This window comes from Bemisia tabaci, chromosome 2 (assembly GCF_918797505.1).
Source record: "Bemisia tabaci chromosome 2, PGI_BMITA_v3".
Classification (NCBI taxonomy): Eukaryota; Metazoa; Arthropoda; class Insecta; order Hemiptera; family Aleyrodidae; genus Bemisia; species Bemisia tabaci.
Genome location: NC_092794.1, coordinates 35,963,022 through 35,975,764, shown reverse-complemented (window position 1 = coordinate 35,975,764; position 12,743 = coordinate 35,963,022). Strand labels below are relative to the sequence as shown.

Below are 12,743 nucleotides of genomic sequence, written 5' to 3'. Positions count from 1 at the left end.
TCTTCGATGGTAAAGTTCCTTATCACCTTTAATACGCTTTAATATCACAGGTCTTTACATCTACCTCATTGTAAGTTGCTTTCAAGCCTCTACTTTGACAACTTTATTCTTGATGTGGAAGCCAACGTTTTGTTACCCACAGGAGTTACTTGGAAATAAATACATTCATGTAGGATACCTAGAATTTACTACCGACACAGTTTCCTTTGCTTCAATCTGCTTTTGCGCAGTTCCTCATACTGTAACGTGACAAGACTGAGTCATAGAAGGGTGCCTCGGCTCCCTTCTAAAGAGAGACAGGGTGCTGAAAACACGAACACAAAAAGATTAGAGGATGAAACACTTGAGGCCCAGCCTCAAAGAAGTACAACTGGAACTTCTCACACTAGTCCTAATCGGAACATTTTAATTCAAACATGGAAAAAGTTATGACATAGGTACCTATCGAGCATTCTTTTTGCACATCGCGGTAAGACATGATACTTTCAAAGACGAGAAAAATCAAGTTTATTTTCCATGAAATTAAAAAAAAAATTAGGCATTTTCACCGCGACTTGTTTCTGAAAACACAGAAATGAGACATTGATTTTTACACGCAACTTCATAAGAGTTTTTCACTTTCATTGAAGAAATTTGAAGTTCATTTTATAAATCCTTCCATTTTAAGGGGATGCATAATGAAGGTGACATCACTTAACCACAATCCTATCTGCAGTTGCATCATTTCAGATGTTCTTAAATTTTTTACTATTTTGAAGCATAACGGATCAGTACATGAAGAAAAATTGCATTTAATGCACCGATTCTGAGGTGCTATCAATCCATATTCCTTGCACAATGGAAATTTTTCTAGGTTCACCATTGATGTGTATGTCTTATCACATTAAAAGATAAAAATAAATAAAAAAAGCCACTTAGCGCCCCAGCTGGGTCTTATTAGAAAAGATATTAAAAAAACTTAAATTCCCTCCAAGTATCAGAATGGAAAAATCCTGAAGACCTTTCTCTTCAAATCATGGTGCAAAATTAAGAGGAGAACGTTTCTCCAAAGTTCATTTTCAATTAAGTCTATTATTGGACATAGCCTTTCTCTGATGAAGAAAAGGAAGACATTAATGGTGACGCTAGGCTTTTATTGCTCATCAGTCGAGGTCAAATTAAAAATCGAGACCTGTTTACTTAGGTATCTACTTTAAGGGTCAGAAACAAAGCATAAATTTAGTTTAATTTACAACCATTGATGGAATTTCCTGATCCATTGTGGCTCTCGTTCTGCTAAGAGAGCTACTTAAACTTAGAGGTCTTTAGTGTCGTCCACGGCAAAGACAAGCAGCCTATACATAATGCTCCATTTGCAACAAACGATAAAATGAAAAGTAAAATAAAATGCACAATGGTGAACTAGGTTCGATTGGTTCGGTGCGTTCGGGCATCGACGTATGACCGTTCGCGAATCGACCTCTGACCGTTCGCCACGAATCGACCATTGCCGATGTCGACCTTTGCTACTCGTTCCTCCAGGTCCCTGTCCTTCTTCAAGGCGGATTTATGAATGGTGGTCGCATTTCAATTTTGGCTGCCATCTTGAAGCACTGTGACGTCAGGAGGGTACGGCATTTGCCGTGATAGATGCGTTGTTAAAGTCCACAACTGCCCAACGGAAATTACCCGCTGAGCGTTGAGCTCAACGAAAGCGTTGGTAAATTCTGGTGGATTTACCCGTTTTCCAAGATGGCTGTTCAGCAAACTGCCCAACAGCTCAGCGAGGTTCTCGGCTGCTGTGGACCGCTGCCGAGTTTGCTGGATTGTTGTAATGTTATTGTTTACATCCATAACCGCCATTTTTTCGCACTTCTTCGCCACATGTTCGTCACCAGACTGACTTGCAATTGCTTAAAAATCTTAAATTTCAACAAAACTTAACCTCCAAATCTGCAGAATCCTACGGGAATTTAACAACGACACCTCGATTTTCTCCCGTCTGTTGAGCTGACGTCATCGTTGAGATGACGTCAATCCTGCTAAGATTCGGCCATTTTTGTTGGGCAGCAAAAGTAATTTAACAACGCACCTGATGCAATTAACTACGAGATTGAGTCGGCTCCCCCGGCCTCGACCGGCCCATGTACCCGATACCGTGTGACCAGAGATGGAAAGTGAAATTTCACGTTTTGAAATTTCATGAAATTTCACGTGAAATTTCATGAAATTTCACAAGGCCCGAATAAATTTCAAAAAAATTGAAATTTGTTGATTTTTCAAAGAAATATTGTTACTAAGCCTCGGAAACGGCTCAGATGATCCTTCTGCTGATGCAGCAGAATATGGCCCACTAATGAGATGCTACACCCAAAGGAGGGGGCACAAGGGGGGTTTTAGAGAAAGTTAGCCCTAACCTAACCTCCAAACCAAATGTAAACAGACATGTACCCAGCAAATCGCGTGGCCGTGGACAAGATTATAAAATATGTAGGACAATAAGTTGGTTCAGAAATATACCACTAAAAGTGCCGTTTTTTAGCATTACAATTTTTAGCATCAATTTCTCCAACGTTTCTCAAATAAAAGTCCCCCCCCCCTCATAAAAAAACTAGTATTTTCATGCCGATGCGTGGAGGAAATTGTTCTTGTGGTGGAGCGGAGGCACTCAAGTGTCAATGATGCATTACTTACGAAAATTAAGGACCCATGACTTACATAAGTGACATCTGACATGACACCGAAATCTTCGTGATAAAAAACTGAGCTGCTGGAAGAGTGGGTGGTGAGGTTAGGTTAGGTCAGGGGGGGCTGAAAAATCTCAATATCGAGAATCACCGTTTCTAGGCGTTTCTTGGCCTCTTGAATGTATCCTCAAAAGTTTCAATAAATTTCATGAAATTTCGTGAAATTTCATGAAATTTCATGAAATTTCACGCGTGAAATTTCACTCGAATAAATTTCATGAAATTTTCCATCTCTGCGTGTGACGTCCAGAGGGTACGAAATGCGAATCCGGTTAACCAATCAGACATAGGCGGTTCTACGGGGGTGCCGGTGGATGCCGGGCACCCCCAAGCGAAAATTAAGTACGGTACTTGGAACTGTGAAATTACTGCTTTTAAAGATTCTGTATTCACTCACACTGAGAAAAAATCCCAGCAATTAATTGAAAATGTTTTAAACAGAATGAATATTGATAGCCGTTTTTCACAAAGATTCTACTGATTTTTTATGGTAAGATTGTAGTTTTGATGTAAAGTTTTGCTAAAAATTTTCTACATTGAATTTATAGGTATTTAAGTAGAAAGGAAGGAGAGAAAAAGAGAAAGGTGGGTAGGAAAGGGATACTCGTAAAACTTGAGGGCCGAAACTTAGGCCTCTCCTGAGCGACCGTCCCCTTCGGGGCCGGTCTCCGACATTTTCCACCTCGGGCACCCCCAAGCATGAAGGTCTAGAACCGCCTATGCAATCAGAAATGGATTCGCATTAGCTATGTTTATGCGAGCCTCTTAACCTAACTTCAATCGAAACCTGAGTTTGAAACCAAGGTTCAAATCACGGCATAAACGATACGGAACTAACGAAATGTAGGTTTCCGAAATTTGTGTTTGAAACCTTATTTTACACTAAAGACTAGGTTTTCGCACTCCGCATAAACGAACCGGAGGTTGAAATTAGTTGAAATTCGACTTCAAATGCGATTTTCAGGTGCGCGATCGGCAATATGGCGGATTTATTATCATAACGTTCGTAAACAACTGGTGCTTATCCCACGATTTAGCGTTAATTTTGTCATTATTCAACATTTTTTACAATCATAATTTTACTATAATTGTTGCTTAAGCACTTTCACGTGATTCCTTCAGTTATATGTGGCTTACTTATCCTTATTTAGCTAAACGTAGGACGTTATTTTCTAGTGAAGGTGTTTAGTGTCAGATGGAATCCAGGCTTATTACTGCTTTTCCAGATAATTCTTGCAACTCTAATCAACATTTTATGACTACAGAAGCAAAGCAAGCAAAGAGCTTTACAGGCTACAATTGAGTAATAGCCTTACCTACCAGTTCATCATCTGCGGAGAACTTTTTTACTGTATCCAAACGATTTGCCTAAGATTTCAAGATAAGGCACCATGCTTCCCTTTAAGTAGTGCACCGAATTTTTTCATTTCAATCTACCGATTAAATCTAAAATCTGATCCAGTCAGAGCTGCATAGCTCTTGAATTTGTGTGTTATCCGTGTATCTATTTCCTGGTTGTCCTACTGGAAGTGTGACTCCAGCCACAACCGTGACCTGCTGACTTATTTCTTTGATCCAATCTCTTGTAAATGATGACTCAAATTCTGAAGCCATCATTTATTGAAACTAGTTCAAAGTTATTGCTCCAAAGTATCGTCACTCTTCTCATACTGATGCAGAAGGAAGGAGATTCTTCGGTGAGTGCTCTGTGATCTAAGATTTTCAATTTGAGATAAGAATAAGGTTTTTATTGAGGCGTGTAACAATTTTTGGTCGTTGAACCACTTGTCATAATTGAGTTTTGGCGTTAGAGATGCATCAACTGTGGAAAGTGGCTCTGCCTGTGCAAAAATATCTTGTGACAGCAGTGAATGTTAGTAAATGCGCTTTACAGATAGACTGAGAGCTCCAGATTCCAATCTAACTGAATTATTAAATTCAGAAGGATTTTTGAATTGAGTTCATATCGAATCTCAGTAGGAGAATAATATACAGTCTAAGCGAAAGAATATCAATGGTAAGGTTGGGTTTGTGTCTTAGATTAGTGAAATGCAATGGCAGGTTCTGAAATCTTGTTTGTCAGTTGCTCTTTAAGTACATGAGTCACCTTTGAAAATCAAGTTTAAGGAAAACACACATAGGTAGGCAAACAGTGGTAGGTAGCTTGCCTATTTTCTTCCTGTCTTGCTCATGGACTCGGAGAGCAGTCGGAAAGAGGGGTGCGAGAAACAGGATTTCAGCGCGTGTCTCTGGGAATGTGGAAATTCAGAATTTGTGAAGCGTCACCAGTTTGTTGAGATTGTCACCGTCCATTGCCTCAAGAGGATTTAGACGCTTCTGCTTCAGCGATACATTGTTGACCTATCAATATCTGCTTATTTTGATCATATCGTGAAGGAGGAATTCCCATAAGTATATCCCGATTCTTTATTTGTTTCACTACAATAATGGCAGACACACAATCTTTACAACAGCATGGAGTGAAGGTGCGGTGCTTTACTGGATTAGCACTCCTACACTTTCAATGCCTATATCTAAGTACCTATTGTAAGATCATTAGAAGCTCAATCAACAACATGATGAATTTCTGCGCCTGCCATAATTATTTTTAACATCACTAAAAATTACCTATGGCAACTTTTCTGAACTCAGAATATAAGCTCGAGCATGATTTGGAGGGTTGTTGAGATTAGGTATTCATTCAATTTTAAAGATGAACGTGAAATGATGAAACATCTACTGTCATTTTTCCAACTGTTGCTCAGAAAGTCAGTAAAGGCTTTTCTAGTGAAGATGAAGCCTCCGCTTATATATTGTGGAAAAATTGAACATACACAGGTTAAAAGAGTAATACCTAATAATTTATTGAATCAATTCATAGTGGAAAAATGAAGTATAGCTTGTGAAAATGGCGCCAACATGAAATTCAAGTTCAATCGAAAATATGCGCATAAACAGCGCCAAAATCGGAAAGTTTGATTTCCCGCGAAAGTCGGGTTACAGCGCCCGCATAAACCCGACGGAGGAAACTTGCATTACAAACTCGGGTTTCATGAAACCCCGGTTTCGAGCCTCGCATAAACGTAGCTAATGTCTTGACTCACCTATATTGAGAGAGTATTGCCGCAATCAGACGCTGAATTTAGCAGCTGAATGTGGAAGTCAACAGTCATCGCCCAACGACTGAAATTCAGCAAATTCGAGTTATTTTCATCCAAATGTGCATTAAATCTACTCGAATAGTTCAAGCGTCCAGCCATAGAATAATAAGGCTACGCCTATAGAAAGGACACTCTCGCAGATTTCGTGACGAAGAAGAAGAACCAAGGCGGATAAAGAATGGTGGTCGCATTTCGTGCCCTCTGGACGTCACACGTTATCGGGTGCATCGGGTACATGGGCTGGCCGAGGCCGGGGGGGGCCGACTCAACCTCGGATTGCACGGCAAAACCCGTACCCTCCTGACGTCACAACGCTTCAAGATGGCAGCCAAAATCGAAATGCGACCACCATTCTTAATCCGCCTTGCGTTTGTAGGTGGATACCCCTCGTCGGACTCGGAGTCCAGGCGCCGCTACTCGCGGCATCCGGAGCGGCTTTGTAGCGCTGACGCAAGCGGCCCACGCGCGGCGTCACGCAGCGCGTTCCTAGCGGCAGTTCTGACTGATAATGAAATTTATTCGGGGTTTTTATTTCTTTTACAAAACATCAGATCTTCAGGAAATAGATCTATATCTCAAGAGAATATAATTAAATTTTGAGGCTAAAAAGCTCAAAAATAAAATGTCAAAAATACCTTTGAAAAAATTTCACAATCCATGAAATTTTTTCTTGTATATTTTTCACTTTATTCCTCAGTTTTTTAGCTTCAAAATTTCAGAAATCAGGCACTCTAGAGATGTAGATGTACTTCCTGTGGATCCGATTTTTTTAAAAGTAACCCCAAAAGAAAACTTGATTTTTTTAAAAGAAAACTTATAGTAAAGACCTATACTTATAATGTACTTATATCAAAGTGTTTTCGGTAGGTACACAAAACACCAAGTCAAAGTTATTAACCAGAGTTATTTTCCATATTACCTCGAAAATCTATTTTTCGAGGAGACAAATTGCCTCTTGGATGAATTCGATATGTCGCTAATAAAACTTTTTATATTGAAATACTAATTATATGTGATTGCAGGAACTTTAACAAAAATTCTCATAATTCTTTCCCCTATGGCTAACTAGATTTATTCTCAACAATGTAACAAAGGAGAGCATTTAAAGTCAAGAAAAAAAGAAGAAAAGAAAAAAACTCAGATGTATACCAACAAAGATATTTTATTATCATTATATCATTCCAAATAGACTCGTTTCTAAATTTAAGATGTACATTGATGATGTACAAGATGATCTTTTCTCTAGGGCAAACTAGAGATTTAAGAGAAAATTTTATTACCTAGTTCAGTTTTTTCATTAATTAAAAAAGTTGATTTATGGAACACATTGCACAAGTAATAAGCATAATTTGTATGAAAATAAGAAATTCTGGAGACTAGCCATATCTTAAAACATTGGTTTTGATAACTTATTATTCTTCTACAACCCTGTTGATAAGAGTCTCCCCTCGGAATCGGCACTATTAAGTAGATGTAAGAATTATTATCGATAAAATTGGAAAGCGGACAAAAGAACAGTATTAATTACTTTAGCCGTATTTGATGGAGCCTCAACATACGTCCAGAATAGGATGCTGCAAATACTTTCTATCAAATCTCATCGAAGCTGACAATGAATCTTCACCACTTTCTCAAGGAAAATATAACTTTTGCCACTTTATCATCAGATGTCGTTCCGAGGATATATCCTTCATTCCTCACAAAGACATTGAAAGACATTCAACTCCATATATTGTTGAAAATCCTGACATCGAAGGATGCATGTCATTGAAAATCCTAAAACATGTCGTTAGGAATTCTAGGATGATGAATGACATTAAACGGCGCATGTCATTGGTCATCCTACGATTATGGATGACACATGTCATTGGTCATCCTAGGATAATCAATGACACTGAAAGACACATGTGGCTGGTAGCACAAAGGGAGCATGTTTGCCATAGAGAACCCTGCAAAGATGAATGAAGTTTGATGTAGAAAATGTATACCAAGGTATTGATTGATGCGCCACATCTAGTCCGAATAACTCCACGCTTACTCCAGTAACTCTTCATTAGTCACCGGCGTAAAGTATCGTGAGATTTTGACTGCGAGACCCTCAGTTTTGGGGGGATGGAGGTACACAATGTCTTTAATTTAAGCTTAATAAGTTGTAATGATAAATCATGACATTCAGATCCACTTAAATGATGCCGACAAATACAGCTAGATCACTAAAAAGTATGACAGAAAATATTCAAGGCTTTGAACTACATAAAATCAAAATTTTCAGGTAATATACAGCACAAATATGTAACTCAGACTTGAGAGGGCATCAAACTTGCTGAGATGATGTTTCATGATGAGCATCAAAAGAAACTGCTTTCTACAGTTTATCAAAGTCCTTCTGTGTTGAAAGAGTATGCGTTAAGAAATTATATAAAAAAAGACTCGCCAAATATAAAGTTCTTCTTCAAAACTTAAATTCAGAACAGTTTGGTTTTACCTACTGATTCAGATATTTAGGCATTTCCAACACTGAACTTAAGTACACTTTTCTTCTTCGTTTGAAAAAATTAATATCTGGACAAATCAAACTTTGAAAGTCACTGTTTATGATTATTTAAGTTGCCTACACTAAATCTTCTTTGATATCAATGTTGTTTGAAGCACTAAATGATGAATTTTGAGGTGATTTGATTTTGCTGCTAACTCTCTACCAATGATTGCTCAGATACAGGATGGGCAATCAGATCATAGAATATTAGCCGCTTGGAAATAAATCTGAGTGCAGATGCTCGTCTGGAGTGAGGCCACTGAAAAATAGATGGAGAAAATGACATTACACATTAGCTTCACACCTAATAAACCCAACTTATGTTTAGTTCTTATACATTTACTCTGTTAAACGAATCAGCGATTGTTGTCATTTAAAAATTGAATACTTCAGAACTAACGCATAAAAGTTCTGTGAAAATCACCATTTCATTTCCGTTGACTTCTGAGAGACTCCGCAACCCCTTGAGGTATGTTATTGTGAACAAATACTCCACACCTCACAAGGACCACCCAGCGGATGAAACCAAAATCAATTACTCATTGAGTTCAGCTTATCTCATCCGAGATAGGTTACAATGGACAAGGACAATTCCAACCCTGAGCACAGATGAAAGTACCTAGCGGAGAAGAAGTGAGATGCAGTCTGAAACTCATTGATTAAGTATATACGTCGACAACTCATAAGCAAGCTCACTGCTCGAGTGCTTACACGAGTCTACAAGATATAAGCCAGTGGTACCTTGCATTAGCCAAGTAAGATTCGAATAGACTACAATCACGAGAATTTTGGCTTATTAAGCTGAATTGTGTTCTTGCCGCATTAGTAGTTCAACGTCTGGAGGACAACTGAGGAAGAGGATCAGCGATCAGCTGTCCTGCACTTTCGCAAGGAAATATGTTGAATTCAGGGCTGCCGATACTCAGACTCACATTTCGCGAATTTTTTACTCACACGCTACTCACCAATCTAAAATTTACTCACTTGCTACTCACTGATCGCGATTTTCCTCACCGTTCTCAATTTTACTCACTTTTTACTCACCATTTCCCGATTTTACTCACATTGACATTGTTTTCACTCACCGATTACTCACCGTTCCAAATTTTACTCACCGATTACTCACACAAATCGCGCCAAAAATGGAGAATTACTGAGAATTACCCATGGATTTTGCATTACTCACGATTACTCACGGATCGTCGGATTACTCACCAATTACTCATTACTCACGTTTTACTCACCGGTGCTCAAATTACTCACGATGTGAGTAATTACTCACGAATCGGCAGCCCTGGTTGAATTCAAACAAACAGAGCATGGTACAAAGTGGTAGGGAGGTTAGCTCTGAAAAGGAAAACTAACTTTCGTCCCTCAGCGAAATAACTAACTAAGAGATAAATACTTCGGCTTTGTTTCTTGCACGTCCGGCAGAATTAAACACCGGTAAAGGAAATGAAAACGCAATAAATACATGGGGAAAATACTTACTTTAACAAGTGGACTTTACAATCAATTCCATAAGCGCCGTAAGCGCTCACGACTCAAATCACAACTGATCAAGTGAATCCTGAATCACAACCAAGATCCATCCATAGGTCAGTCATTGCGCAGATTTCCCCGCTCGGGGTAAGCCCCTTTCCATTGGCTCGTGACGTCAGCATTACTGCCGCGAAAACCAGAAAAGTCGGAAACAATGCTTTTCTTATGGGAGAGAGCAAATTTTTCTTAATGAATCATTTAAATTTCTTACTTTTAAATCCTTTGAAACTTTCTGTGTGTCGAAAAGAACGTTTAGACATTAGCATTCAGGGTTTCGATTTTGCCGAATTTGTGTTCTTTCATTTTTACAGTTTACTCTGCATCAGCCATTTTTACACGCGAATCTATACCACTAGATGGCTTGTTACATCGCTGACTTCAAAAATCATTTAAAAATATAAAAACGCAAATTCAGCTGAATTGAAACCCATGACGCTAATTTTTAAACGTTCCTTTCGACACTCAGAAAGCTTCAAAGAATTTAAAAGTAAGAAATTTAAATGATTCATTAAGAAAAATTTGTTCTCTCCCATAAGAAAAGCATTGTTTCCGACATTTCTGGTTTTCGCGGCAGTAATGCTGACGTCATGCGCAGAAGATTCTCATTTGGGTTTCGGGAATGACTGACCTATATGGATGGATCTTGATCACAACTAACAACAACTTGCCTGTTGAAGGACGCGCGGCGCGCGCATCCAGACTCCTGCATTTCTCCGCAACTCCAAACGCACTACACACGCGGCTAGATGCGCTCGCCTGGACTCGTTCCCGACTCATTTTCGTTCAACCGCTAGAGACGGTGGATGAACACCGTGAGAAGCGCGCTTGCGCTTATCAACTCAGTCATAGAATAATAAAGCTAACGCCTTATTATTCTATGACTCAGTCTCCAATCTGCCGCTAGAGACTGTGGACGGAGACTGTAAAGGAGCGCGCTTAGCAATGCCATCTTCAATCTACTGCTACATTTTGTGGATAACGCGAGTATTGGAGCGAGCTCCTGTACGGGCTAATGGATCCAAATGACGGAGCTCAATCTTGCTAACTGGGTAGTGGGCGTGACGCGCAAAATTCAGCAACGATTCCAAAGACACTATTGAATGGGCGGAGTTCAATCGTCGACATCGGCAGAAGTCGAATTCGAAAAAAGGGCAGACCAGGGTTCCCAGGTGTGCTGAAATTTCAGCAAAAGTGCTGATTTTCAGAAATTTGTGTGAAAAAGTGTGTGAATTAAATTTTGTGCTGATTTTGTGCTGAATTTTCTGCTGCAAGCCCTCGGAAACTCAAAAACATGGGTATTAAATCCTGTAAACCCGCGCTCCACTTTCACTGATCATCGGCACCTCTTTGTCAGCACGCAACGGAGGGAAAGTCAGCTCTGGCAACTGAGGCCACATTGCACATTGTTGAAATGGAGGGAATGATTTGATGATTTCGGAAAAATAGTTCTTAAGTCAAAAACTTAAAAGGGACTTAATGGCATGAGAAAAAGACATTAACTATGGTATTTTGAGACCAAATATTGAGTCATGACTTAAATGTTTTTACTTGCAATACTGTGAGACCAGTTCTGCTAGAAATAGTGAAAGTCAATATTCCTGTAACTTAACCGAATTATGCTCTATATTTCTCTTCCGAGTCAGGGAGCCAAATTTAAATTTAGCGCCGCTGAGGAATGACAGGGCTGCCTCATACACAAACCGAATATTCTCAATCAGGGCGCAGCCATTTTGTGGTATGGTGAGGGTAAAATCTGTCAAAATGTGTCGAATCTTGAGCCTCAGTGGGCTACTACCATGCAGTTGAAGATCACGGGAACCGTTAAGCCTCTATTATATGAAAACTTGTGTTTTTTAAAGCATTTAAAATGTGCTGATTTTTTAGGGCAATGTGCTGAAATTTTTCGACGCTCAGTGCTGATATTTGAAAATTTCACCTGGGAACCCTGAGGGCAGACGTCGACTCGAAGCGAACGGGTCGAATGGTTCCGCGAACTGCCGCGAATGTCATGAACATTCGCCGGGGCGAGTTCGGACGAGTTTGTTATTGTTTCTCATTAAACTAACCCCTTTTGAGGACGTAAGTAATCGTAATAGTACATCTACCTATTTAATAGTCAAGAACGTCTAATATTTTTCACTGAATAAATTTTCGCATGTCGTTGGATAAATTATTTTTTTGGCAGTGTGTCTGTTTAGTAGTAATTTCTTGCCTAGCCACTGCTGTTCATTGTCGGAACGGTGGGAAGTTAATCGAAGCTGTTCAATCCGGAAGTGTTTTTGAGTCAGTTTAAATTAATTAATTAATTTCTTTTTCAGTCTGAGCCCTAATTGAGTGGACACTCTACGACTTTCGCGTAGGTAGGTGGAAAAATCCACTTTTTGAGGAAAATGTACCTAGTCTTTCAGCAGTTCATAGATTATCTCCACTCGCTACCACGCCAAAGGAGCATATCATTGCGTCTGATCATTGAAGGTTTCTTGAGAACCAAGTTGATGAAAAATGCAGATGAAACTGTAGCTTTTCTTGTTCTTGAAAAACTTTAATGGCAGATTTTCTTATACAGCGAGGGAAACGTCTCTGCTCCATGGTCATAGTCGCCATGACTGAAGATTTCTTCGATGGTAAAGTTCCTTATCACCTTTAATACGCTTTAATATCACAGGTCTTTACATCTACCTCATTGTAAGTTGCTTTCAAGCCTCTACTTTGACAACTTTATTCTTGATGTGGAAGCCAACGTTTTGTTACCCACAGGAGTTACTTGGAAATAAATAC

At 39.3% G+C, this 12,743-nt stretch overlaps 1 long non-coding RNA gene across 2 annotated transcripts; it reads right to left on the bottom strand.

The window, feature by feature from the left end:
• On the bottom strand, positions 1-10,626 carry LOC109035684 (uncharacterized). Of its 2 annotated transcripts, XR_011899328.1 has the most exons (3): positions 9,915-10,613; positions 5,831-8,682; positions 1-304 (listed from the first exon to the last, which is right to left on the bottom strand). It is a non-coding gene; the product is annotated as an uncharacterized lncRNA (long non-coding RNA). The 2 variants fall into 2 exon arrangements; XR_011899327.1 differs by lacking the exon at positions 1-304 and having other exon boundaries at positions 5,566-8,682; positions 9,915-10,626.
• Positions 10,627-12,743: the final 2,117 nt, after the last annotated feature.